Source organism: Symphalangus syndactylus, chromosome 15 (assembly GCF_028878055.3).
Source record: "Symphalangus syndactylus isolate Jambi chromosome 15, NHGRI_mSymSyn1-v2.1_pri, whole genome shotgun sequence".
Classification (NCBI taxonomy): Eukaryota; Metazoa; Chordata; class Mammalia; order Primates; family Hylobatidae; genus Symphalangus; species Symphalangus syndactylus.
Genome location: NC_072437.2, coordinates 81,106,416 through 81,133,229, shown reverse-complemented (window position 1 = coordinate 81,133,229; position 26,814 = coordinate 81,106,416). Strand labels below are relative to the sequence as shown.

Sequence of the window (26,814 nt, the reverse complement as noted above, 5' to 3'; positions counted from 1 at the left end):
CTCAGTTTTCTCATGTGCAAAACAAAGGTATGGAACTAAGTGGTTTTTGTAGTGGTTATTATTATTGATCCAATGAATACAGCTGAGAAAGAACACATCAGAAGCTTAGCTAGCCAAAGAAAGGGCAGAAATTTTCTCCCAGTCTTTCTTTCCCAGTCAGTCAGATTCTTAATGATACTTCCCATACTTTGATTTGCCATTTCACGTAATTCAGAGAAAATATTTCACAAATATGCATGATTGGACTGTAGATATGTGGTCAATTTTTTCTCCAGCTTGTGTTTTATAGAACAAAGGTTAGTGACAGCTCACCCCAAAGGAGTTAGTTGTCAGCTAAGTCTTGGGAAATACTACTTACCATATCCCCCTCTTAGAAATTCCCAATGCATCTCCCAGTCTCCAAGAAGTTCTGCTGTAAACAAATATGGTTTTGTTTTTTTTAGACACAGCAGTTCCCAAGTGAATTTATGAGATGCTTATTTTCTTCAGAATCTATTACCGTCCCAGAGAGCCCTCGGTCTCAGTGCACATTTTGGGAAACAATGATCTATTTGCCCAAGCTCTCCAGATGTTCGCTGAGGGGATAGGGTATTAAATGCCAGAGAGGTGAGTAGTACTGTGGTGGACTTATATGTGCATTAACACCCTATGAATTCTTGCAGTATAAAAGGGCCTGGAAAATGGATATGATATGGAAAGAAATAAATGTTTTTTTTCTCCCCTCAAAATCTTTAACTGACAAGTGCTGCTATTTTGTTTAGATTGACTTTGATCTCACATTAGGCAAGAGAATGGAGCTAAGACTTAGGATTTTGAGGTTTGCACTTTTTTCTTTTACTCCAAGGACAGTTCAAGAAAAAGAAGGTTCTCTGACTTGTGGGAATGTGACCTGGTTCGATTCACAGGTCACTTGCCCTAACCCCACCTCATTTCTGTTTTTTCACCTCTCTCCAGAGAAGAAGGAAAAGAAAGATAAAAAGAAAAAGAGCAAAGGAAAATAAGAGGAAGGGAAATTGGATTTATAAAAGCCCAAGGAGTATTAAATTCTGGCAGCTGCTGCCATGGCCTTTAGTACATTAAACTATTGTATATTTTCTATAGTAGAAAATAGTGTTGGGGGAGCTTTTGTTAACTTAAAATAATTTCTTGTTATGAATTGGCAGTATTGTTTATACCAGATGTGTTAATATGGTTGTTTTGGATCTAAAATTAGCCTTTTTAAAACTTTGACTTCTTTAAAATGAAAATATCAATAAGCAAATGCATAATGTTAATGGCAATAATACTAGTAGCCAAAGTTATTTTAAAAACCTCTCAAAGTTATTAATATTTTTCAAATGGTTCTATACATTTACTTAGAGGTAGGGACAGTAGGGAAAAGTGGGGTAGAGGGGAGAATAGAGAGGGGTTGCCTAATTCTCTCTTTTACTTAGCCATTTAATGTAAGATCTAATATATAAGCTCCCTCTCCATCCTGCCTGGCCCTTTCTCTCTACCCGCGGCCCCAACAGCAACCATAAATGGACTTCAGCGCCATCTTTATCCATCCCAGTTTTCCTCATAGAAAGCCAACTGACAGCAGGAACTCCATGCCTAAACAAACTTTCTGGAACAACATTGTAAGGATGGCCTAGTTCTGTTTTCTGCCAGCCAAATAGAGAAGAACATGGATTCCGTTCATTTTTATCTATGTCTAAGTTCTCTGCTAAGAGTGATGAACAGTACAACTTGGGGTATCCTTGCAAAGCAGAACTTCAACTGGGGGTGGAGGGGACCCATTATTGCTGAGTCTGAGGAAGATGTTGGTCTCTTATTCCCACCTGGTTTAACATGTGTTAAGGAATTAGCTGCAGGATGGTTTTAAAAAAGAATGTAACTGGAGTCTGTTAACCTCATTTGGGGGACATCTGCCTTTGCTCTGGAGTCTGAGATGATGAGAAGTGCCCCGTGAAAGAGCTGGAAATTCAGTACCAGCACCCACGAAGGCGAGAACAAATGCTAAGAAGTGCAGGGTGTTCTTCGGTGCATCACTTTGGCTTTGAGACAAAAGTCCATGCATACGCCTGTAATCCCAGCACTTTGGGAGGCCAAGGTGGGTGGATCACTTGAGGTCAGGAATTCGAGACCAGCCTGACCAACATGGTGAAACCCTATCTCCATTAAAAATACAAAAATTAGCCAGGCGTGGGGATGTGTGCCTGTAATCCCAGCTCCTCGGGAAGCTGAGTCACGAGAATTGCTTGAACCTGGGAGGCAGAGGTTGCAGTGAGCTGAGATCGCACCACTGCACTCCAGCCTGGGTGACACAGTGAGACCCTGTCACACAGACACACACACACACACACACACACACACACACAAAAGTCAATGCGTTTCTTCAGTTTCCTTCTTTAGAGCTGAACTCTAATCCTAGGAGAATTTCTACGTTGCCCATCGAGGCCAATTCTTCTCCTTCAGGCATGTGTGTATTTGTTGAGTGAGTTAGGTGTTCTCCAACAGTTCATTTTTTAAAGCTCATGCAGATGATAGAGTGGTCAATGAATGATTAAAGTTGAAACATGAGGCTGGGTGCAGTGGCTTATGCCTATAATCCCAGCACTTTGGGAGGACTAGGCAGGCAGATCACTTGAGGTCAGGAGTTTGAGACCAGCCTAGTCAACATGGTGAAACCCCATCTCTACTAAAAATACAAAAATTAGCTAGGTGTAGTGGTGCACGCCTATAATACCAGCTACTTGGAGGCTGAGACAGGAGAATCACTTGAATCTGGGAGGCGGAGGTTGCAGTGAGCCAAGATCACACCACTGCACACTCAAGCTTGGGCAACAGAGCAAAACTCCATCTCAAAAAAAAAAAAGATGAAAAATTTCATAACAAAAGTCAGAGTTTAAAACTTTAAAGTTTTGTTTTTTTGGTGTGTTCTTTATTGTGGGTTTATGTTTTAATTTTATGATCGGACTTTATTTTTTGTTCCTTTGTTGTATAAGTATATGGCTTGTTAAGAAAACAAAATGAAACAAAACAAAAACAGTATTGTTATCTTATGCTCCTGGGACTGTATCTGGTTACCAAGGAAGGTAAGATAATCATCTTTTTTTGTTTTTGGAGACAGAGTCTTATTCTGTTGTGGCATAATCTCGGCTCACTTCAGCCTCCACCTCCTGGGCTCAAGCAACCCTCCTGTCTCAGCCTCCTGAGTAGCTGGGACCACAGGTGTGTACCACCATGCCTAGCTTTTTTTTTTTTTTTTTTTTTTTTTTTTTTGTAGAGACGAGGTTTTGCCATGTTGCCCAGGTTGGTCTCGAACTCCTGAGCTCAAGTGATCTGCTGGCCTCTGCCTCCCAAAGTGCTAGGATTACAGGCATGAGTCACCGTGCCCGGCGAAAACTATCTAAGTGGCTTCTAGCTGGTCAGGGAAGAAAGTGGCTGTAGAAATGAAAACAGCAAAGAGCAGCAGTCACTTTTCTTGCAGAAATTTCATACTTGTGGAAGTTAAATTTGACACAGGAGTCGAAGATATGCTCTTATTTATAAAATTCTTGCATCCAGCTCTTGTCCTTGTCTCAGGGAGAGGAGCAGACTTTGGCTGATACTGTGTAAACTCTTCAGGTCCCTCTGTTTGAGTCCCTTTACAACAAAAGAATAATACTACTACTTGGTGAGCTCTGAGGCCTGTATTCTTCAGCTTGGCTATGATTATAAAGGTCCAGTTAGTCATATCGTAATCCCTTAACCTTCAAGCATTTCAGGGAACCAAGGTCTTTTGTAGTCATTGCGTTTGGCTCACAGTGATTGGCTGATAGTTGTTCAACCAGTGGGAAGGGAGACCCTATTTGGTTTCCTCTTAAAAGCAGGATTTAAAAATAAAATGATTCTACCCTTCTTTCTAAATACCCATCAGAAAAAGCTTATCCTTTCCTGCTGGTCAAATACTCTAGAATTACAACTTAATAATCATGGAAGGTGAGACATATATCCATGTAATCATGTCTGAATTCCAGGTATGCCAGAGAACTTTACCTTGGCTTTGTCATGCCCAACAACAGGGTATTCCATGGAGGCAGCTGTGCCCTCTCTCTCCCCTTGTCCCAGTGGGTCATGATGAGAATAAGAGAGTTAGATACTCTTTCTTTTGTACTTATCTCATATATGCTGCATTCATAGCAAGATGAAGCAGAGTAACACTGACTAAATCACTAGTGTAAAATGCATTTCTTACATAGCTTTAGATACAAGCTGTGTGTGAGAGAGAACTGGAGAAAGGAAAAGACAGGCAAGAGCCAACAAAGGAAGAAAGAGAGAGCCTTCTTTTGAGAAAGGGTGAATTAGATAATTATGGATTAGGAAAAAAATCCAGACTCTAAGTTCATTTTCCTTTTTAGTTGAATTTCCTCTAAAACTTATTACCAGAGTTACAATACAAAGGCAAACTTGACTGGATTTTGTTTAATCTACACTTATGGATTTGGTGTTAATTGTTTCTACTATCCTGCTAGTCAGGGAAGATATGCAAATGAGTAAAATGGTCCTTGTGCATAGGTACAGGCAAATAGATTATTTTATCAATGTGGTAAGATAGTGTTGCCAAGGAGTGAGGGATGCATAGATGCTAGGAGAATTCCCTCCCCTGTCCTTTCATTCCACGTGTTGGAGGTACTGTTGAAACAAAATATAGACACAAAGAGAAGCAGTGTCAGACCTCTAAGAGGTACAGCACATAGAGGACAGACCAGGCCTGCTTGAACTCAGCATTTTGGGTCCTAGGGAGGATAGATATGCCACTCCTATTTGTGGAGAAACATGTGCTACCTTTCATGCATGAGAAGTCCTTTGTATATATTTGATTTATTTAATTGGAAGGGACTGGTGGAGAGGCAAAGTAGACACTTCTATTTGGGTAGTAGTGAAAAGAAAGAGCATGAAAAATGGATTTCTGGAATATTTTCCTGGTGTTCACAACATTATTTAAAAGACCTAATGTGATGTCATGTATGATTTATGCTGCGTAGGTGTTTTTCTACTGTGTTTGAGGCAGATAGGTATTACAGTATAATTTATGATGTGGTTTCAAATATAAAAACTACCCTAGTGATGTGAAAAGATAAGGTGTTGTACGGCTGATCAGATATCCCAGAATAACTGTTTTCAGTAGCAAAGCTTGTATTTGGACATTTTTATCCTAACATTTTTATCCTAATGAAATATTCTGGAGTCTCATTTTCTTTTTTTTCTACAGCTTAAAGGTTTGGTCCAATTCTTCCTGTCATGTGTATGTGTTTTTGTGTGTGTAGATTCAGGCATTTGTATAGATGGTTAAAATGCCACCACCAATTTGAAGCAACACCTGGACAGAAAGTGTCTTGGGTCCCATTTATAGTGTGATATCAACCCACTTTTAAATTTTGAGTATCTTCAGTGACTCTCACATTGTCTTGACACTGGCAACAGTCTGTTAAAATGCATTTGTGCTCATGGAGTGCTTTGTTACCTACTTGAAATGAACATAAGAAGATTAAGAGTTTGAAGTGCTTTTAGGAATAGCAGATAGAGTCGGCTGTCTTCCAATTCTTAATTTTCAGTTGAAATTTGTGGTGATGTCATTTCAAAACAATCCTAACAGGTAGAATACAGAGTACTTACAAGGCTCCTGAGTAATTTTTTTGACAAGGGAAATGTTAAATGTATGTCACAGCTTTGCTTTTACAGATATTGGTTTCAATCATGTTCTGGGCTTAAGTGGTAGGGAAGTGAACAGTGTCCCACCAAGAGGTAATTTCATACCTGCTATACTTCTAAGTGCCCAAATATGGCTTTCCTAGAGTGATTTTCAAGATGCTTAAATATAAAAAACTATATAGTGTATCTTCAAATGGGACAAAAGTGCTGTCTGGCAAGCCCAGGCTCCCACTTGCTCTGCCAAGGCGGGGCCTAAGATCTGTGTTCAGGAATCCTTTGTGTAGAGAGAGAGCTCTAGAGCCCCGAGTGTTTCTTAAGGTGTGGGGACAGCTTGGGAAGGGCTAGAAACTCACAAACTGTGTTGATGCCCTAGGAAGAAAACCTTTTGTCTCCTTGATATTTTTAAAGTTCTGTTTTATGATGATGTAATTTTCTTGGTATGTCTTTTAGATTTCCTCATGATTCAGATGATTATTGTCATGTTTGTGTGAAATTGAGGATTTTGGAGTCTTTAACAAATAGACCTGGGGTTTGTAATCATTATTATTTCTTTTAGCAGCCAGATAAATGTTCAATATTGACTTTGAATTCAGTGGAAGTTGGTTGGCTTTGTGATCTTGGATAAATTACTTAACCTATTTTTTTTTTTACCTTTAGAGTAATAATAACAGTGATAAGAGTAATTTTACCCACTTCATGGATTTGTTATGATTTTAAAAGATAATGTATGTAAAGTCCCTGTCATCATGTCTGGTATTTAGGATGCACCAATAAACAATATCTACCACCATCATTATGATTATTATTTTATGTCCAGTTGTTATCTGTTGTTACATGTTTCTTAAAACCTTAGGTAGTCCTGTACTCTCAAGGGACAGGGAACTTACTGTGTCCTCAGGCAGGCCCATGTTTACTTCTTTGGAAATTTTTCCTCATGCTCCTTTCCTGCTTTATTATAAATTTCTTCCCAGAGGTTTTTACTGTGCTCTCACTGGTCACTCTTAAACCTACATCCCTCTGTGAACATTTAACTGTTAGAAGTCAGTGGCTGTATTCCTCTTAGATCCTCTCTGCTGCCTAAGGCCCTGTTGTTATGCCGTCTCATCATTCCAGTTAATTTCCTACAGACACCTTCTAGTTAGGATCATAATAAATAACATCTGTATAAAGCATTGGAATTTGCAAAATGCTTTCACTTACATTGTCTTTTTAAATACCCTTTTATCCCTATTTTGCAAAAAAGAACACTGAGGCTCACAAAGGCTAATCAATTTCTGTTTGGTTATATAGCTAAAAAGCTGATGAAATAATTTGAACCCAGTACCTTTTGATGCGTTCTTCTCTACATTCCTGTTCAAAGGTGGCCCCGAGAACTGGACATTATACCCCAGGTGTGGTCTGTTTAATAGAGTCGAGAGCAGGGTTATTGTCTTCCTAGCTTGGGACCCTAAGATCTTTTGTCCTTATACACCACATTCTATGTTTAACAAGTGTTTACTGAGCACTGAATGAACATAAAGCAATAGCCTAGGTGCTGCAGTTAGACAGCCATGCATGAAGCAGAGTCCCTATGCTCCAGGGACTGATGTCTCAGTGGCAGGCTATCTAATTTGTAGGGTCCAGTGCAAAATGAAAATGTGGGGCCCCTTGTGCAAAAAGCAGGGGAAAAAGTGCCAGTAAAGATATAAAATATATAAAAGCTTTTTCTTATTTATGTAGTCTCTGGATTTATGGTGTTTTAAATTTGCTATTTAATATCCTAAGAAAATAATAATTAAAAATTTAAATTATTAGCATGAATTTTACCATTCATCTGTATATTGTGCAATACTGGTTTTAAGTGTAGGTATAAGGGTACTAAATTTGTATGTGGAATCATTGGAATTACACAACTCTGTCCTTACCAAACCAGTGGAAACACTGCGCAAAACTCACTCAGTTGTTTTTATTTCACTTCTTGATATGTGCACATTCTACCCACCACTCTCTCCTTTTGGACTACTGGTAAATAAGGAAGGACTGAAAAGAAAATAAATAATGGGTTGCCCTGTGTTTCCCTTTTCTTCTATGACATTATTTCTAGCAAGTGGTTGACTACTATTTAGATCAACATTGCCTTCTTTCTGCCTGTGAATCAAGTTCTGGTTCAAGTAGAGAGCATGCCCTCTCAGGGTTGTCAGTGTCCCTGTTTCCTCACTACTTAGTCATAAATGTAATATGCTTACCTTGTACTTGGCTTTGAGTCTTGTTAGACTTCCTCCCACCCGTTGTGGATCCACTGGAATTCTGTCTTCATGGAGCATCAAAAAAGCTGTATACAAATAAGCAAATAAGGTAGAAAGGAATGGGGACACACATGTGCATACCCCTCTGCTCGTGCCCATGCTCCAGTGTCCCATCAGGCTTCACTTACAAAACACAAGTTCAAAAATAAAGTTCTTAAAAATGTCAAGATGATGACAGCAGAGCATTAAACTCAGATGGAGTTTCTAAGAGTGAAGCTCTTTGTGGCTGCACAAGTCACATGCCCATAACACCAGCACTGAGTAGTAGAGAAAAAGGTAAGTCCAATTCAAAGCAAATGGAAGCTGAGCTATAACTGAGACAGCTCAAAGGGCTTGGGCACCTGGGAAGAGTGGGCAAACTTTCAAGGAGGTGATTTTGAGTAGCCATTGAGGAAGGAAATGATAGAGAGAGGCATTGAATAGGCTTCTGTATGAAGGAAAACTTGTGCTAAGTCACTGAGAGATGGAAGTACAGAAACTGGTAGGTTCAGGGAGCAGCCTTAGTCCAGGGCTGCCTTATCAAAGAGAACGTAGTGTGTTTATAGAACATTTACTTGTGTGGCACAAGATTATTGAATACGATCATTGCTTTCTTATTTATATTGCATAGGATCTATAAGTCTGCAAGCGTAGTCCTGAGAGAAACATCAGACTTAACATATGTGACTTTTCAATAATAACATGTAATTTATATTAATTTTAGATAATTTCCCTTCAAAATGAAACACTGTTCTCTGTCTTGTTTTAGAATGATTACAGTTAAAGATATACATCTTGAATTTTTTCAAATATATCTGCTTGAAGAGAGGATTAGGTAAACTTGCTATATTTTCTTTACATGTGAAAATTCCAGCAAATTTACAAATGTTGCTCTTATCGTGTCTCAGAAATAGGATATGAGGTCTGATACCTTCTCTAGAAGTCTTAGACAGAAGGTCAGAATTGGGCAAGAGACTCATTCATTTGGACAGGCTACAGGTTGGGTGCAGGCATGGCCTCTTAGGCAAAAAGCTCCATAGCCAAAAGGTGTGGCAAGGTTTTTCAGGATTTTGGCCAGTCTTTTTAGGGTTCTGGTGCTCCATTGCATGTTCTGAGACTGTCCACACTTGGTGTGCTACATTAGGGTTCTCTGGTGGTTAGTTCCTTTGGATTTCTTGTGTTGAAATGAGAGATTAATCAGGTGTTTTGTCTATGAGTGCCATAGGACTTGGTGCATTTCTGGTTTCTAGAATTTCACGTGTGATCTTCTTATCTCTCATCTTTCCAGCCACAGCATTGATTATTACCACTGGGACATAGATGATTCAGGGGGAGCGTGAATGCCCAGGCGCTGCATTGAGCAGCTCCAGCAACCAGGCAGAAGGGCAGTCTAGAGCAAGACAGAGTCACAGAAACCAAAGCCCACACCTAACCTTGAACGTGCGAATGCTGGTGTGTGTGTGTATTTGAATGAATATATATGGAGTACTACAACTCAGTGGTAGGTGTAAAAACACAGTTAACACTGCTGAAGAACACCTGACTTCTAATAGGCAGTAATATAAGAGGCTTAAGAATCTTTATGGAAACAAATACTTGGAAGAGTAACTAGCTCCAGACCTTCAGGGAATGGTTGCCAGTGGGAATTAAAATGCTGATTGTCTTACATCTAGATCAGCTTGGAATCAGGCCCTGAGCCTTCAGGGGATAAATCAGTTGTCTCCTTGAAAGCTGGAGAAGAATAGTGGTAAGAAAAATAAATTACAGGATGATGATAATTTTTTCCTATGTATGGAATATTTCTTGGTTAATTCATCTTGTCCATTGTATCTGATCTTAATGTAGTTTTTAAAGTTTCTCCATAGAGATCTTGTGCATTCTTTTTTAAAACTATGAATGTGTAAAACCTTTATGAAGAAAATTTTAAAATACTACTAAAGGACACAGTAGAATACCTGCACAAGGGGGAATATATAACAAACTCTTGTTTGAAGGGTCCAGCGGCAACATTATATCGTTATTCCTAAGCTATTTTAACAGCTTTGTTATTATTCTAATTTTTTATTTTTTATTTTTTATTTTTTTTTTTGAGACGGAATCTTGCTCTGTCTCCCAGGCTGGAGTGCAGTGGCACTATCTTGGCTCACTGCAAGCTCCGCCTCCTGGGTTCACGCCATTCTCCTGCCTCAGCCTCCCAAGATGATTCCAATTTTTAAATAATTTCAATTTTTATTATAGATGAAAGGGTACATGTGCAGGTTTGTTACATAGGTATATTATGTGAAGCTGAGGTTTGGGGGACAAGTGATATTGTCCTCCAGGTAGTGAGCATAGTACACAGTAGGTGGCTTTTTCAACCCATCCCCTCTTCCCTCCCTCCCTCCCCCGTCTGGTATTTCCCAGTGTCTGTTGTTCCCATATTTATGTCTATGTGTATTCAATGTTTAGCTCCCATTTATAAGTGAGATCATATTGTATTTGGTTTTCTGTTGCATTAATTCGCTTAGGATAATGATCTTCAGCTCAATCTATATTGCTACAAAGGACATTATTTCACTTTTGTATGGCTGCAGTGTATTCCACAGTGCATATGTACTACCTTGTCTTTATCCAAACTACTGTCAAAGGGCAACTAAATTGAGTCCACATCTCTGCTATTGTGAATAGTGTTGCAATGAACTTATAAGTACATGTGTCTTTTTGATAGAATGGATTATTTTCTTTTGGGTATATACCCAGTAGTGAGTTGCCAGGTCAAATGGAAGTTCTATTTTAACTTTTTCGAGAAATCTCCAGACATCTTTCCACAGTGACTGAACTAGTTTGTATTCCCACCAGTGTGTATATGTGATTCCTTTTCTCTGCAGCCTCACCAGCATCATATTTTTTGACTTGTTAATAATCGCCGTTCTGACTGGTATGGGATGGTATCTCACTGTAGTTTTGATTTGCATTTCTCTGATGATTAGTGATGAGCTTTTTTTCATGTTTGTTGGCCACTTGTACATCTTCTTTTGAGAAGTGTCTGTTCCTGTCCTTTGCCCATTTTTAAATTGCATTATTTATTTTTTGCTTGTTGATTTGTTTTTGCTTGTAGATTCTGGGTATTAGACCTTGGTCAGATGCATAGTTTGTGAATATTTTCTCCCATTCTGTAGGCTGTCTGTTTACCCTGTTGATAGTTTCTTTTGCTCTGCAGAAGCTCTTTAGTTTTAATTAGGTCCCATACGTCAATTTTTGTTTTTGTTGCAATTGCTTTTAGGAACTTAGCCATAAATTCTTTGCCAAAGCCAGTGTTCAGAAGGGATTTCCTAGGTTTTCTTCTAGAAATTTTATAATTTGAGGTCTTAAATTTAAATCTTTAATCCACGTTGGGTTAATTTTTGCCTATGCTGAGAGGTAGGGGTCCAGTTTCATTCTTCTGCATATGGCTAGCCAGTTATCCCAGCAACATTTATTGAATAGGAAGTCCTTTCCCCATTGCGTATTTTTGTTGATTTTGTTGAAGATCAGATGGTTGTAGATATGCAGGTTTATTTCTGGGTTCTGTATGCTGTTCTATTGGTCTGTGTATCTTTTTTTTGTACCAGTACCATGCTGTTTGGGTAACTGTAGCCTTAAAGTATGGTTTGAAGTCAGGTAATGTGATGCCTCTGGCTTTGTTCTTTTTGCTTAGGATTGCTTTGGCTATTCAGGCTTTTTTTTGGTTCCACATGAATTTTAGAATAGATTTTTCTAATTCTGTGAAAAACGATGTTAGTATTTTGATAGGGATAGCACTGAATCTGTATGTTGCTTTGAGCAGTATGGTCATTTTAACAATATTGATTCTTCCAATCCATGAGCATGGTCTTAATATGTTTTTCCATTTATTTGTTTCAGCTCTGATTTCTTTCAGCAGTGTTTTGTAGTTCTCTCTGCAGAGATCCTTGACCTATTTGGTTAGATGAATTCCTAGGTAGTTCATTTTTTTTTTTTCGTGGGTATTATAAATGGGATTGTGCTCTTGATTTGGTTCTCAGCTAGAACGTTATTGCTGTATAGGAATACTACTGATTTTTGTACATTGACTTTATATCCTGAAATTTAACTGAATTAGTTTATCAGTTCCAGGAGCCTTTGGTGGAGTCTTTAGGATTTTCTATGTGTAGAATTATATTGTCAGCAAAGAGAGATCATTTGACTTCTTCTTTTCCTATTTGGATACCTTTTATTAAATCTTTCTCTTGCCTGAATGCTCTGGCCAGGACTTCCTTGAGCATTCTTACTTTCAAGTTAATTTCAAGATACTTCTTTTATTGTGGATGCTATCTTATTTTCTTTTATATTTTTCTACTTGATTATTGTTTCTGTAGAGCAATTTTGTAGATGTTGATAAGTTGATCTTGAATTCGATCACCTTGTTCAAATTTGTTATTATTTTTCTACTTATGTATTGATTCTGTTAATTCTTATCTATTGGTTCAGCTTACTTTTTTATGTTGGTCACATTTCTCTTTATTGATTGTGTTAATTTTTCTATGTTGATAGACACATTTTATGTTCATCACTTTTTTCCCTCCTCCTTCAATTATCCTTCTGATTTCTTTTTGTTTTCTCATAGTATTGGCCTGAAGTAGTGATAGCAGGTAGTATTATGTGTCTAAAGTTTTTCAATTAATTGAATGCTTGCTGTACATTTTGGTATATAACCTTTACCTTATTAAGGAAGTTACTCTTGTTCTTAGTACTCTGATAATTTTTAACATGAATCATTTTATACCTTTCAAATGTTATTTCTACATTTATTGAGATAACCAAGTGATTTTTTTCATTTAATCTATTAATATGATGGATTACTTTCGTATGTTTTCTAACGTCAAACCATCATTGAATTATTAGGAAATATGTTTTCCAGACATAGGATATATCTGAACATCGGGATAAACTTTATCTGATCATGATGTCTTTGTTATCTTTGCCACAGTCTCCTTGCCCTGCCACTGTCCTTCCCTCCTCCTGCCTGCTTTTTCCTCTCCCTTCCTATTTTAATACTCTGTTGGATGTGATTGACTATGTTTATATTAACATATTTTCATCTATGTTGATAAGTGAGATTTTCTTTCATTGTCCTTATTAGATTTTGGAGTTAAGATACCAGTGTTCTTATCACATATGTTGGGCAGCTTATCCTCTTGTTCTGTATGCTTTAATAACTTATATAAAATAGGAATGATCTGTTTGTTGAAAGTAAAACTCACTGGCAAAATGATCTGGGCTTAATATTTTCCTTTTGTGGAAGAGATTTAAAAATTATTATTTCCAGTTCTGTTTTTTATGATTATTGTTTTATCCAAGATTTCTATTTTATCTCAAACAATTTCGATTCTTAATATTTTCAAGAATTTTTGATATTTTCTCATTTAAAAATCAGTTTGTAGTTATTTCTGTTTTTTAATTTAACTTGCAACTTCTACCTTTTTATCTTTTTCAGATTTTCTTGAACTATGTATAGTTTAGGAATCTTTTCCAAGAACTAGCTTGTTAATCTTCCTTCTCACTCCTTCTCTCCTCCTCTTCCTCTTCTTCCTTCTTTTCCTCCTCCTTTCTTTATGAATGTTTTTCACATTGATCCCTGCCCTCATCATTCTTTCCTTTTTTTGTGTTTCAATTTGTTACTTGTTCTTTGCAGATTCTTGTGTTGACTGTTTAACTTGCTTGTTTTCAGTCTTTTTTGTTTCCTTAAAAATGTACTTAAAATTATAATTTCTCATAAGATTTCTTCTGTAATGGTTATTTAATATTTATTTTGCAAACTTTTTTTTACTTTTTTTGTTCCTTTGTTATTAACTTCTGATTTTACTACATATTATGGTCATAAAAATTTTCTATATGATGTTGATCCTTTGAAATGTATTATGTTTTTCAATATTGGGGCCTATTACCTCATCAATATTTGTGGTTTTAATTGCATTTCTCAGGTAACTAATGATGTCAAGTTGAAGCCATTTCTTATACTAATTGGCCTTTTGCATCTTCATTTCTCAAGGTTCTATTTCTTTTGTCCATTACTTATTGTGTTGTCTCTTTATTAAATTGTAGAATTTAAAAATATATTTTGTATATACATCATTTGTCAGATATGTGTATTTTAAATATTTTCTTCCTTTTTACCCCAGTAATTTTATATCCTTATTTAAAAAACTATAATTCTCATAGACAAGCTATTTTTTTTTAAAGCTGCTCTGGGAATCTATGGCTTGCCGTTTCATTTTCTTAATGATGTCCTTTGAAGAGCAGAAGTTTTTTCTGTTTTGTTTTGCCTAACCCTTAGTGGGTTTTGTGTATGGAAAGATCTTTACCATCCTAATGTCATAAAGGTTTTTTCTTCTATCAGCTTTATATTTTTAGTTTTTATATGTAGCTCTATGAATTGTCTTGGGTTACTTTACCTATATATTGTGAGGCCTATTTATTCATTACCGATTTACATTTGTTTCAGCATCATTTGTTGAAAAGATCACACTTTCTGTCTGTATTGAATTACCTTGGTGCTTTTGTTGAAAATTAATTTGTCCTGTTGTTAGCTGCAGCAAATCCATATGGGTCTGCAACAACCTTAATTCTTGCCTCCTCAGAAGAAAGAATTTGACTGAGGGGGCATAAGGCAATGCAAGAGACTAAGGCAAGTTTTAGAATAGGAGTCAAAGTTTATTAAAAAGTTTTAGAGCAGGAACAAAAGGAAGTAAAGTACACTGGAAGAGGGCCAAGCAGGTGACTTGAGAGATTCAAGTGCACTGTTTGACCTCTGACTTGGGGCTTCATACATTGGCATGATTCCAGGGTCTGTGTTACTTCTACCTTGATTCTTCCCTTAGGGTGGGCTGTCCACATGCACAGTGGCCTGTCCGTACTTGGAAGGGGCTGCATGCCCAATGTGCTTATTGAAGTTGTACGCATGCTCACTTGAGGCATTCTTCCCTCGTCAGACGAGTGTTCCTAGAGCAAGGTCATATACCAGTTAAACGTGCCAGTTTGCCTCTTAGTGCGCATGCTTGAGCCCACTCACCCAACTCCTGAGATCTTACTGGGAAGCCGCTGATCATCAGCTTCAGGTGTTCTCTATCTATTGGGAAACTGCCTTTCCTGGCACCAGCTACAACCAATTATTTTAGAGAGACAGTTTAACAACTGCCTAGCCATCACCTGATGGTGGCCTGACATTCCTGGCATAAGGGGGCCCCCTCTCCTACTCTGCTCATGTCTGCCTAACTACCTAGTCTAACAATATATGTCCACATACATTTCTTAATTCTTTGTTCCATTTAATTGATCTCTTTTTCTGTCCTTATATCAGAACCACATTTTCTGATAGCATTTTTGTAAATTTTGGAATCAGGTCCTGTAAATCTTTCTCCCCTGTCACCAGGCTGGAGTGCAGTGGCGGGATCTCGGCTCACTGTAACCTCCGCCTCCTGGGTTCACACCATTCTCCTGCCTCAGCCTCCCGAGTAGCTGGGACTACAGGCGAGCGCCACCATGCCCAGCTAATTTTTGTACTTTTAGTAGAGACAAGGTTTCACCATGTTGGCCAGAATGGTCTTGATCTCTTGACCTCGTGATCCGCCCACCTCGGCCTCCCAAAGTGCTGGGATTACAGGCGTGAGCCACTGCGCCCCGCCCTGTTCTTCTTGTTTTAATAACTATAGGTTCTTTACATTTCCATGCAAGTTTTAGACTCACCTGTCAATTTCTACAAAAATCCTGCTGTGATTTTCATTGGGATGGCATTGAATCTACAAATCAACTTTGGGGCAGGTCACGGTTTAATGTTGAGACTTAACTGAAACATGAAACATCTATTCATTTACATAGGTCTTTATTCTTTTTCTTCAATATTTTTTGGTTTTCCATATAGAGGTCTTGTGTATTTGTTATTATGTTTTTTCTCTAACGTTTTATTATGCAATTGTAAATAGTATTGTTTTAAGTTTCATTTTCAGTTATTCATTGCCGGTATATAGAAATAGAGTTGATTTTCATATATTCACTTTCTGTCATTGGGCCTTACTAAAGGAATTTTTCAGTTCCAGTAATTTTATGTGTATGTACATTCCTTAAAATTTTCACTGTAAGCAACCGTATTGTCTGGGTCGGGAATGAGGGTGGGGGCAAAAAACAGTTTTACTTCTTCTGTTTCAATGTTTATGCCTTATGTATATCTTTCTTGCCTTACTGCACTATCCAAGACTGCTAGTTCAATGTTGAGTAGAAGTGGTAGGAGTGGATATTCTCCTGACTTTAGAGGAAAAGCATTCAATATTTCAACATTAATTGTGATATTAGAGTGAGTTTTTTTTAGATTTATCAGGTTCCCTTCTATTACTAGGACTTGTTTCTTTTTTTCTTTCTTGATCATGTGTTCAATTTTGTAAAATGTCCTTTCTATATCTCTTACCATGATCATAGTTTTTATTTTTACCCATATATTGTTAATATTTTTGTTAATCAGATACAGTTTTGAATGTTGAACTGATCTTGTATTTTTTGGAAAAATACCATATGGTCAAGCTGTGTTATCTGTTTAGGTATTGCTGGGCTTGATTTGCTAATATTTTGTTATGGATTTTACATCTTTATGAGTGATATTGGTTTGTGATTTTTCTTTTTTGTAATATTGCTATCATGTTTTGTTATTAGGGTGATAATTGTAAATTGTGTTGTGGTATGCTCCTTCTGCCTCTTTCTTTTTTTTCCAAGAACCCAAATTGGCCCTGCTGATATTCATTACTGTCTCTTTTCTATTTCATTGTTTTCTGCTTTATTTTATTGCTTCCTCCTTTCTAATTACTTTGTATTAATTTATTCTATTTGTAGCTTCTTAACTTGGCAGCATAGATCATTCACTTTAAACCTTTCTTAGTTTTTTAAATATAAGCTTTTTAAAGCTACAGATTTTTTTTCTAAGCATTGCCTTAGTAAATCTCACACATTTTTATATGTTATTATTATTTAGTTCTAAATATTTTCTAATTTCACTTACGATTTCTTTGTACCCATGGATTGTTTAGAAGGAATATTCTGAGAGGCCTGGTAATTTCTAGACCTCTTAATATTGATATCTTATTAAATACTTTGTAGACAGGAAACATATTCTGTCTGATTTTTAAAAACTTATTGAGAGTTGTTTTTTATTCCAATATATAGTCTGTCTCATTAAATATTTTTCAATATACTGGACAAGAATGTGTATTATATGAATTTTGCTTTGTTGAGTTTACTATTCAAATATATTTTAAGTTGAAGTTCACTGATAATGTTCAAATCTTCTGCATTCATACTATCCTCTTGGTCTGTTGTTTTATAATTTCCTAGGAGAGGGGTGTTAAAAATCTCCAACTATGTGAATGGTTTCTATTTTTTCCCCTTATTTCTACTAAGTCTTTGTTTCATATATGTTAAAATTCTTGAGCTTTATTAATGAAACAGCCCTCTATAAGTAACACCCCCTTGTCATTATGAAATTACCCTCATTTTCTCTGGTAATATACATTGGCTTGAAGTCTACTTTGTTTGATATTTATATAGCCATGCAGGCTTTCTTATATGTGAAATATTTGATGTATTTTTTCATTCTTTTTTTTAAACTTGCATATATCTTTACATTTAAAGTGCATCTTTTTTAATAGAGCATGTATTTGTTTGCTTTCTTATCTAGTTTAAAAATCTTTGCCTTGTAATTGGAGTGTTATATATATAACAAATATATATATTACAAATATATATATAACATACATATAACAAATATAACAAATATTTGTAATATATATATTTGTTTTATATATATATATATTTGTAATATATATAGTTGTTGTTTGTTTTTTGAGATGGAGTCCCAGTCTGTCACTCAGGCTGGAGTGCAGTGGTGCAATCTTGGCTCACTGCAGGAGTGTTACATATATTTAATGTAATATTTGATATTTGTTTTTAAGTGTGCAATTTTGCTATTTGGTTTCCATTTGTCTCCTCTATTTTGTTTCTCTGTTCCTCCTTTCCTGAATTTTTTAGGTTAATTATTTTTAGTATTATGTTTTATATCCTCTATAGTCTTTTACCTATATCTTTCATATTATTGGATAATATCCAATATCCAATTATGTCACTGGTCAATATTAGGGTTTGTTAGGGTAGAACTGTTTTTGTTTTGCCTTTAGTTGTAAGGAAAATAGTTCTTCAAATAAGTATTTATTCTTAACTCATGGCCCTTCTGTGATGTCACTAGAAAGCCCAAGTTATTTGCCAAGCCCCCACTAGCTGGCAGGACTTAAATTGCAAATTCAAGATAATAATTATGCTGAAATCTCTGTTTGGTTCCTTCCGCCTTCCATTGGTTGGTTTTATCCTGTGCTTTTTGGAGTCTTGCCCTGTGCATGCATGTACGCACGATTTAAGTGATCAGCCAAGGATTTAAATACGGGATTCAGGTCTTATTTCTATGCATTTCTTCGTTTTGGATCACCAGCCCCACCCCTTGTTGCTTTTTGCAGTGCTCTGGCAGCCTCAGACTCTGTCCTCTGACTCTTCATACTAACCAGACTGGATTTCTGCTTGAATTCCACCCATCCTGTCCTAAGGGAAAAGATGTATAAAAGTAGATCTTACCCAGTGTGTGTGTGTTTTTTTTCTTTCAAAGGTCAGTTTCCTTCTTCATTTGGTTTCCCTTCAGTGCCTTCAAAAAGTTGTTTTTATGTTTTGTGTGGAGTTTGTACCTGTTTTCAGCAAAGTGTTAGTCTGTTATAAGCTACTCCACCATTACTGGAAGTCAGAACTTCTCTGAGGGTCTTGATTGGTGGGCTTATACCATTTATAATGACTTTAAATACTGTTACATCAGGACTAACTCCTGTTATCTTAGTCATATATATTTTCTGTTTATTATTTTTTCTTTTTGTTTTACTTTTTCTTCTTCTTTTCTGATTTCCTTTGTATACATCACATTTTCTTTTGTTTAAAAGATACTAGTTCAACATCATGTGATTCTCCCTAACTTATTAAGATGCACTCTTCTTTTTTATTTTTCTCTATCAGTATCTTAATTTGTTATCCATAATTCTATCAAGAAGAATACAATGGCATACCTATTCTTGGTGTCTTTCACCATCCCTGTTATTTTTAGTTTTTTGCTACTAAGGTAATTTTTTTCAGGTTTGAGCATGAGGAAGGGATACAATAGCCTGTTCTGCTTTACCATTTTGCTATAAACTGCAAAAAGCTGTTTTTTAAATATATATATATACACATATATATTCCATTAGGTACAGGGTCATTTTTTAAAATAGGAAAAGCTAATAAACAGCTTCTAAAGGAAGGTTACTATAGAACTGGTAAGCATAGGGTATTTTTAGTAGTCAGTTATTCCTTTTTGGGCAAACATTAGGGGAATGAAAACAGGTAGAGTCTTCATTTGGAAATTAAGGTAAATTCTCTTAACTCCTAGCATATTGCCTGTTTATTACATATTTTGCTTTAAATTTGTCATCTACTGAATAAAATCTACTCTCAAGAAATGTTACCGAGATATTCTATAGAACTAAGGAATAGGACTATGAATAGGACTTCTGAAGTAGAAAGGAAGATAAGCGTTTAACATTCCCAGAGACGTTTCAGAGAAGTATCTAAGAATACTATCTAAAGCTGCCTGGATTTATGGCCCTGAAAAGCAGTCTTCACTCAGGGGAATAGCAACATTTCTGGTTACCCATAAATGAAGGGAAAAACTAAAAGACAGTAAAAGGGATAAGGGGGAGAAAATCTAGATTGTTGGCTACAATGTCTATTCCATACTCCTTATGTTTCTACAGAGGACAGAATGTACACACTGCACCTGGGGAAGGAAAAATATGGAAAGAACACTACCCATTTTTCTATGCCTCCCAAGTCATTCCTCTCCTGGATTTGAGGTTACCTATCTTAGTCTGTGCCTGGTACTATAACAAAATACCATAGAATAGGTAATTTATAAACAGTAGAAGTTTATTGCTTTCTGTTTTGGAGCCTAGGAAGTCCAAGATCAAGATGCCAGCAGATCTGCTGTCTGGTAAAGGCCTGTTTTTCATAGATGGTGCCTTCTGTGTGTCCTCTTACGACAGAAGGGGCAAAAGGGCTTCATCAAACTTTTTTTTTTTTTTTGCGACAGAGTCTCACTCTTATTGCCCAGGCTGGAGTGCAATGGTGCAAACTCAGCTCACTGCAGCCTCTGCCTCCTGGGTTCAAGCCATTCTCCTGCCTCAGCTTCCCGAGTAGCTGGGATTACGGGCACGTGCCACCATGCTCAACTAATTTTTTTGTATTTTAGTAGAGACGGGGTTTCACCGTGTTGGCCAGGCTGGCCTCCAACTCCTGACCTCAAGTGATCCACCCACCTTGGCCTCCCAAAGTGTTGGGATTACAGGCGTGAACCACCGCGCCCAGCCTAGACTTCTTCTATAAGAACTCTAATCCCATTTATGAGAGCTCTGTCCTCATAACTTAACCACTTCCTAGAGGCCCCATCTATTAATAACAAGTTTCTACATACGAGTTTTGGGGGGACACATTTTGACCATAGCATTACCTGAAAGGTGAGTTACAGAGTAGGAATTCAGCATGTCCCGTGCTTCCAGATCTGCCTGCCAGTAGTTTTCCATCTATGCCAATGGATAAGTTTAATCCTGCAGTAGTATTAGCCAACCCCTCTGGCATCAGATATAAAGCTATATTCTTCAATCAGACTGAACAGTAAAGCATTGATATCTTTTTATCCCCTATCTGCCTGCTTCATTTGCCTTTTAATTTGTTTTGGAACTTGTGAGAAGTGCTATTTATTTATCTGTTTAAACCTCAACAAGATATTTCTGCATTCAGTCAATTTGTATGATGATCAAAATGAGAGTAATATTTCAGAGCACTAAAAAGGGTACAAATGAACTATTGATACGTGCAGCAACTTGGCTGGGTCTAAAGGGCATTCTGAGTGAAAAAAGCTAGTTTCAAAAATTTCATAGTGTATAATTCCATTTATATAACATTCTTGAAAGGACAGAATTATAGAGATGGAGAACACATTAGTGGTGGCCAGGGGATAGGGATAGGATGGAGGGAGTAGCATAAGGATGTTCCCTGGTGGGGATAGAAGAATGCTGTTTCCTGATTACAGTGACGGTTATCAGAATCTATACAGGGACTAAACCTATGTAGAACTATATACATACATACATACACACATACACATGTACAAATGAGTGCATGCAAAACTCGCAAAATCTGAATAAGGTCTGTAGTCTGTATAAGGGTATCATACTATTGTAGTTTCTTGGGAAGATTATTATAATTCCAAAAGACACAATTCCAAATGCCATAATCCCAAAAGATAAAATTCCTTCAGTCTAAAATCCCCGTAATCACAATCCTGAAAGATAAAAATCCCAAAAATATAGTTGTGGAAAAAATAATTTAAAAATTATTTAAAAGATATATATTTGCATTTTAAAAGGGGATTTATTTATGAAACAAATAAAAACACGACAGAACACTTCATAGGTTACCTTACACAATAAAATACACAATACTAACATAGATATTTTGTGTAAGCACTAAGGTATGCACACAATAATTGCATGGGTATAGTAGTTATGAGCAGATAAACCGTATTCATAAAGAAATAGGCAAAAAGGGAAATAATGAGTGCATATCATTATGGTTTGTAACTGTGTGCACCCAGCTTTGTACCTGTGGTCATCTGAAATACTGTGATGAACAACTTAAGTCTTTTGAGGAGATAAGTTTAAAAACCAAGATGGGTCACCACAACATACACAGTCACACAAATTGCTGAGATCTTGAGAAATGTTATTTTTTACAAATGCACATGTACAAAAAGTACATCTCTTTATTGAGGAAATTTCAGTGTTTTTATGTACATGCACAAATGCTTAAAAACAACAATTAACATTGTGATAATGCACTTTCATGGAGTCTCTTTTGCAAAAAAATGTGTAAAACTAATTGGAACTCTGTAAAGGTCTCTACAGATTTTGTACCTCTAGTATTGAAATGATATGAAGATGAAATACACAGCAAGTGAATTGTAGAAAATAATGCTGATAATTTTAAATAGTGAAAAACTAAAATAATAAGAAAAAATCTTTTAAAATTCCATGTATGAAAAAATGTATTGCAAGAATAGATTTTGGACAGTTGCCTGGAGATAGTTTATAAGAGTTGGGTGACTTTCACAGTCATTATATCTTAAAGTCTTGTATCATGATGAATAGCTGAGGTTTTTCTTTCAAGACACAGCTCTCCTTAAATCATATTCAATTTCCAAATAAAGACAGTAAGAAGGTAACAGTTTCATCTAACCATGATGCAACTATCATGTGACTAATTTTCAGAATTTTGGACTTTAAGATTTTGATTCAAAGGGCGTTTGATATTTAGGGATTTTGATCCTTCAGGATTTCAACATTTGGGATTGTATCTTTCAGGATTATGATCCACACCAAGTTTCCTGGATTTGATAATTATGTTGAGATGTTACCATCTGGGGAAGCTGGCTAAAAGAACACGGAACATTTGCAACTTCCTGTAAATTGATAATTGTTTCAGAATAAAAAGTCAAAAATAACTGTGCAAACATTGTCACTTAATCTCAACCACTCCTCACCTAACAGATAGCAAGCAGGGGGATGAGCTATAATGTATGAAGGGAGACATGCTAGCAGACTCTTTTCAGAAATAAATTTGGTCCCAGCTTAAAGTCATGACGTAAACAATCTCAAAAACCCAAGAAAATATCCCACTAAATAATGAATTTCTAAAATTCCATTTATCTCTTCTTGAAGTTTGTCCATTTAACTCAAAAGAAGTTTTATTTTCCCCCTTACTAGATGGAATTATTGGCTGTCTTGCTTCTTGGTTTAAAAACCCAAGACTTAATGAAACTCAAACTCGTTTATGAATGTACAAGTGAGTTTTCATTTAGTAGTGGCTCTAATAAAAGTCAAGATGATTTTTAAAAACAAACGATTGTTAACAGGTACAAAAATACATTTGGAGAGAAGGAATAATATCAAGGATTTGGTAGTACAGTCGGGTGACTATAATGAACAATTAATATGTAGTTCAAAATGGAAGAATTGGAATGTTGCCAACATAAAGCAAAGATAAATGTTTGAGGTGATGGATATCTCCGTTTTCCTGATGTGTGTTATACATGCATACACATTGTACGTATGTTTCAAAATATCACATGTTCCCCAAAAATATGTACAACTATTATGTATTGATTTAAAAAAAGAAAGAAAATAAGCCAAATAAGTGATTGTTCATAGGGAAAGAAGTGCAGACTTTAAAACAATTAATGGTTTTGGTAACTATTCTTCTCTGCACAAGTATTAACCAGTTTTCACTCTTTAGCAGTAATATATACTTCAAGCCCTAAATATTCAAAACATGAACTAATTTTTCTTCATTATTGAAATCTCTGTATGCAAACCTAGTAGCATTTGAAAGCTAATCTCCCTATGTGCCAGAGTAATTACAGCAAAGTAAATAATCTCCAGTGTTCTTATTCCCTATAGAAATGGTTTAATATCTTATCTTTCGAAACTGGTTTTCAGCTCATTCAAAAAGCCTGAGAAAAGTTCTTTAGTATTCAGAAAAGGAGTAACTTTAAGAATGCTCTGTTGCATATCTGCCCTCTAGCAATTCCAGTTGTGCTGGGGTACCATTCTAGAAGGAGAAAAGAATTCTTTCTACTTCTTTTTGCTAGCATGGGTTGTGTGTTCCTCTGTAGAGCACCAAATCAGACTCCTGAACCAGAAGTGTATAAAAACGAAGTGATCTGTTTGACTTGTTGATGATTCCACAGGAGACATTCTTCCCTCAAGTCGTTTCTTAGCTGATGCCTCAGTGTGATATGAGGGGCCACTGCACTTTTCCATGATACTACTTGCAGGGCCTGAGCAACCATGCTGATTTATCACCCACTGGGATTTTTTGTCCTTTACAAGGTTTGCAGTGTTTGTCCCAGTATCTGCACAAGCTCCAGAATTAGTCATTATGCAGTTGCTTCCCAAGTTATGAGGCAGTCATCAGCTGGGATGAGCTCTTTGCTTCTCTATCTGAAATGTTGGATATCAGTGCCAAAGAGAGTCTTGCTTTTTAAACTGTGAAATTGTTTTTCACAGGCTCTTTACTAGTGTATAGGCTGGAAGCTATGCCTTTTTTCCCCAAAAGGTTAAAACTGTAAGAAGAGTTTCTCAGCGTATATGACTCATGTTCTTTCTAGAGTAAGATCGTTGGGAGACATTTAGTTTTGAATAAATATATCTCTAGTGAAGTATGCAGAGACTTGACATGTGCTATTTGCAGTTTTCAGCCTCTTATAATTTTGTGAAAAGTGCAGTGTTGATTGAAAGTTTCTATTTTTGATCATGGTGTTAAGATCATTGTTTTGTTTTACTTCTTGCCTCAATAAAATATGAGGTAAAAAAACAACTTCATTTTTGTGAATTTTTATATGTGTTAAAATTGTAGTATTTTAAATTTTCAAAAGATGCCTTTCTATAATATGGTTTAATTGTTTAAACTTTAGCTCACAGTCTATTTTATAACCACTGAGTTTTACATTTTATTGTTTATGCTGTGATTTGGCATTCTGTGAAATTTCTGATATTTGCCGGCTACTCTGACAATTAGGGCCTTTGGAGGTCTGTATTTCCACCTTTATATAATTGGTCTTTTCTTTGTTTTTACTGTAGCTTCCAGGTCAAGATTGAATGTGTTTACCAAAAGGTACTTATGTAGGAGTTGTGATTCTTACATATTGGTTGCTGAAAACCAAAGGGGCTTTTGAAGGTGGGATGAGAAGCAAAGCATTATTTGTAATAGAGCATCACTGTTGGATATGGTAAAGTAAAATTTTAGGTGAAAACCAGTGACACAAAGGGATTCCCTGGTGACTCACCCATTTTTTTTTAGCCCACTCCTTCATTTTCTCTGATCTCCTTCTCTCCTGCTTCATCATTACTCTCTGCTGAAATACAGAGTGTTTGAATGTATTCTCCACCGTATCTTCTTTTTCTCTCTTCCTTCTTTGTCCTGCCAAATGTGGATGTACTGCAAGGCCCTATCGTTTCCTTCCTCAATGCTGATTCTGGTGTGATGGAGCATCTGGAAGCTTAGCTTCAGTCAGTTTGTGAGCCTTTCCTGAACAGGGAAGAAGGAACAATAGAAGCTTCATCTACAGTAAGTAGCATATGGGGACCCAAACCAGTCTTGCTCCTGTAAGCCAGGTGTTGACAGAGGGGAGGTAGAGTTACTTCTGGTTACTTGTATTCAGACCATCCTGTATCCCTCCCGCAAAGCCTATCAGATCTGTCCGATTTGTGTGAACTAGAGTCTTTCTGGAATCCCATCCCTTTGGATGGAACTTGTCTATTTTGCCCAGGTCCTGCTAGTTCTGGAGAGGCTGGGTTCTGCCCTTCATCTCCTGATCCAGTGGCAGGAGCTCTGTCCTGATATGGCTAGCCTGTGATTGGAAATTCCTCCTGCTGTGCCTGACTTTCTAGATTAAACTTCCTAGTTATCAGCTCTGGCCTGATTAAGCCTGTGTTTGCACTGTCCTTCAGAACATTGTAGTTGAACAGCCAGCTCCCTTCCTCAAGGTTGAGCCCTAAAATTTGGTCAGTTTCCCAAGCCCTTACATGGTCTTGTCCTGGTCTTCTTTGTTCTTCAGTGGACTGAGTTTCCTGTTTGTGGGTAAGTTATAACAGGCCACTTTGCTTCTCCCTGTGTTCCCACTGAAGGCTTCAGCAATGACCTCTATTAGGAAATATTATTTCTTAAGCTCTGATTCTATATTTTTATTTGCTTAATGGACCCTACCTACATACGTTCCCCTGATAGCTTAAACACAATCTATGTCTGAAATTGAACTCATTTCCTTCCCGCTCCTACTAGTTCTTCCCTCAGACTTGACCATCCTTCCTGTCAATGGCACAATGGTCTATCCTGTCTTCCATGCCAAAAATGTAGAGTCATCTTGTATTCCACCTTCTAAATCACTGTTCATATTCAATGTTGATTGTTTCATTTCTTTTGTATCTTTTTCCAACTCCTCATTTGTGTGTTTCACTCCGTGCCTTTCTTTATACAGTTGCCTCTGCCTGAGATGCAACTCCTCATTTCTGCTTGTTTAAAACATTTTTATCCTTCAAAAGCCAGTGAAGATGGTTTCTGTTCCAAAACCATCTTCTCTGATATGGCCAGCTGGAAATATTCTTATATATTCTTAAAAAAAAAAAGCAAAGGAATCTCAAAAATGTGTCCTGTCATTATTTACGTACGTCTTGAATTGTCCTGGTTATAGTGTAAGCACCTGAGATAAAGGTCTAAGTGCGTGTATCTATGTGTCGTTTATTGCTATATCATATCAAAACCCACCCAGATCTTCCTAAATTGGTCCCTGAACTCCAGGTATCATTGCTAACTAGTATGGATATCCTTTCTGTGTGCCCTATAGCACCACATTCTGTGGCTCCCGAGCTCATATCAGCCACTGTGTGTTTGTGTCTACCTATAATGGCTAAAAATTGTCCACTATGTATAAAATGTCTTTTTGAAGTATCCCAATTACTTTCCCAGCTGAACCCCCCAAAACCAGAAAGCAGACACTGAAGGAACCAAAATATAACAAATAGCAAAATGGCACAACCACTTTGGAAAACAATTTGGCAGTTCCTGAAAAGGTTAAACATAGAGTTACCACATGGCCCAGCATATCTCTTAGCTGTGTATCCAGGAGAACTGAAAACATATTTCCATACAAGTACCTGTACATGAATGTTCATAA

At 36.7% G+C, this 26,814-nt stretch overlaps 1 protein-coding gene across 9 annotated transcripts in view; it reads left to right on the top strand.

Annotated features, from left to right (window-relative positions):
- ENOX1 (ecto-NOX disulfide-thiol exchanger 1) overlaps nucleotides 1–26,814 on the top strand; it is a 597,973-nt gene that overhangs the window by 64,919 nt on the left and 506,240 nt on the right. For 2 of the 9 annotated variants that reach the window (XM_063619110.1, XM_063619111.1), the window contains exon 1: nucleotides 24,939–25,208. The exons of 4 other annotated variants lie outside the window; for them this stretch is intronic. The gene's annotated coding sequence lies outside the window, so the exon portion shown is untranslated. Of the gene's footprint in view, nucleotides 1–24,930; nucleotides 25,209–26,814 lie in introns of those variants that run through there. 3 more of the 9 variants (XM_055244861.2, XM_063619114.1, XM_063619113.1) reach the window with 3 other exon arrangements.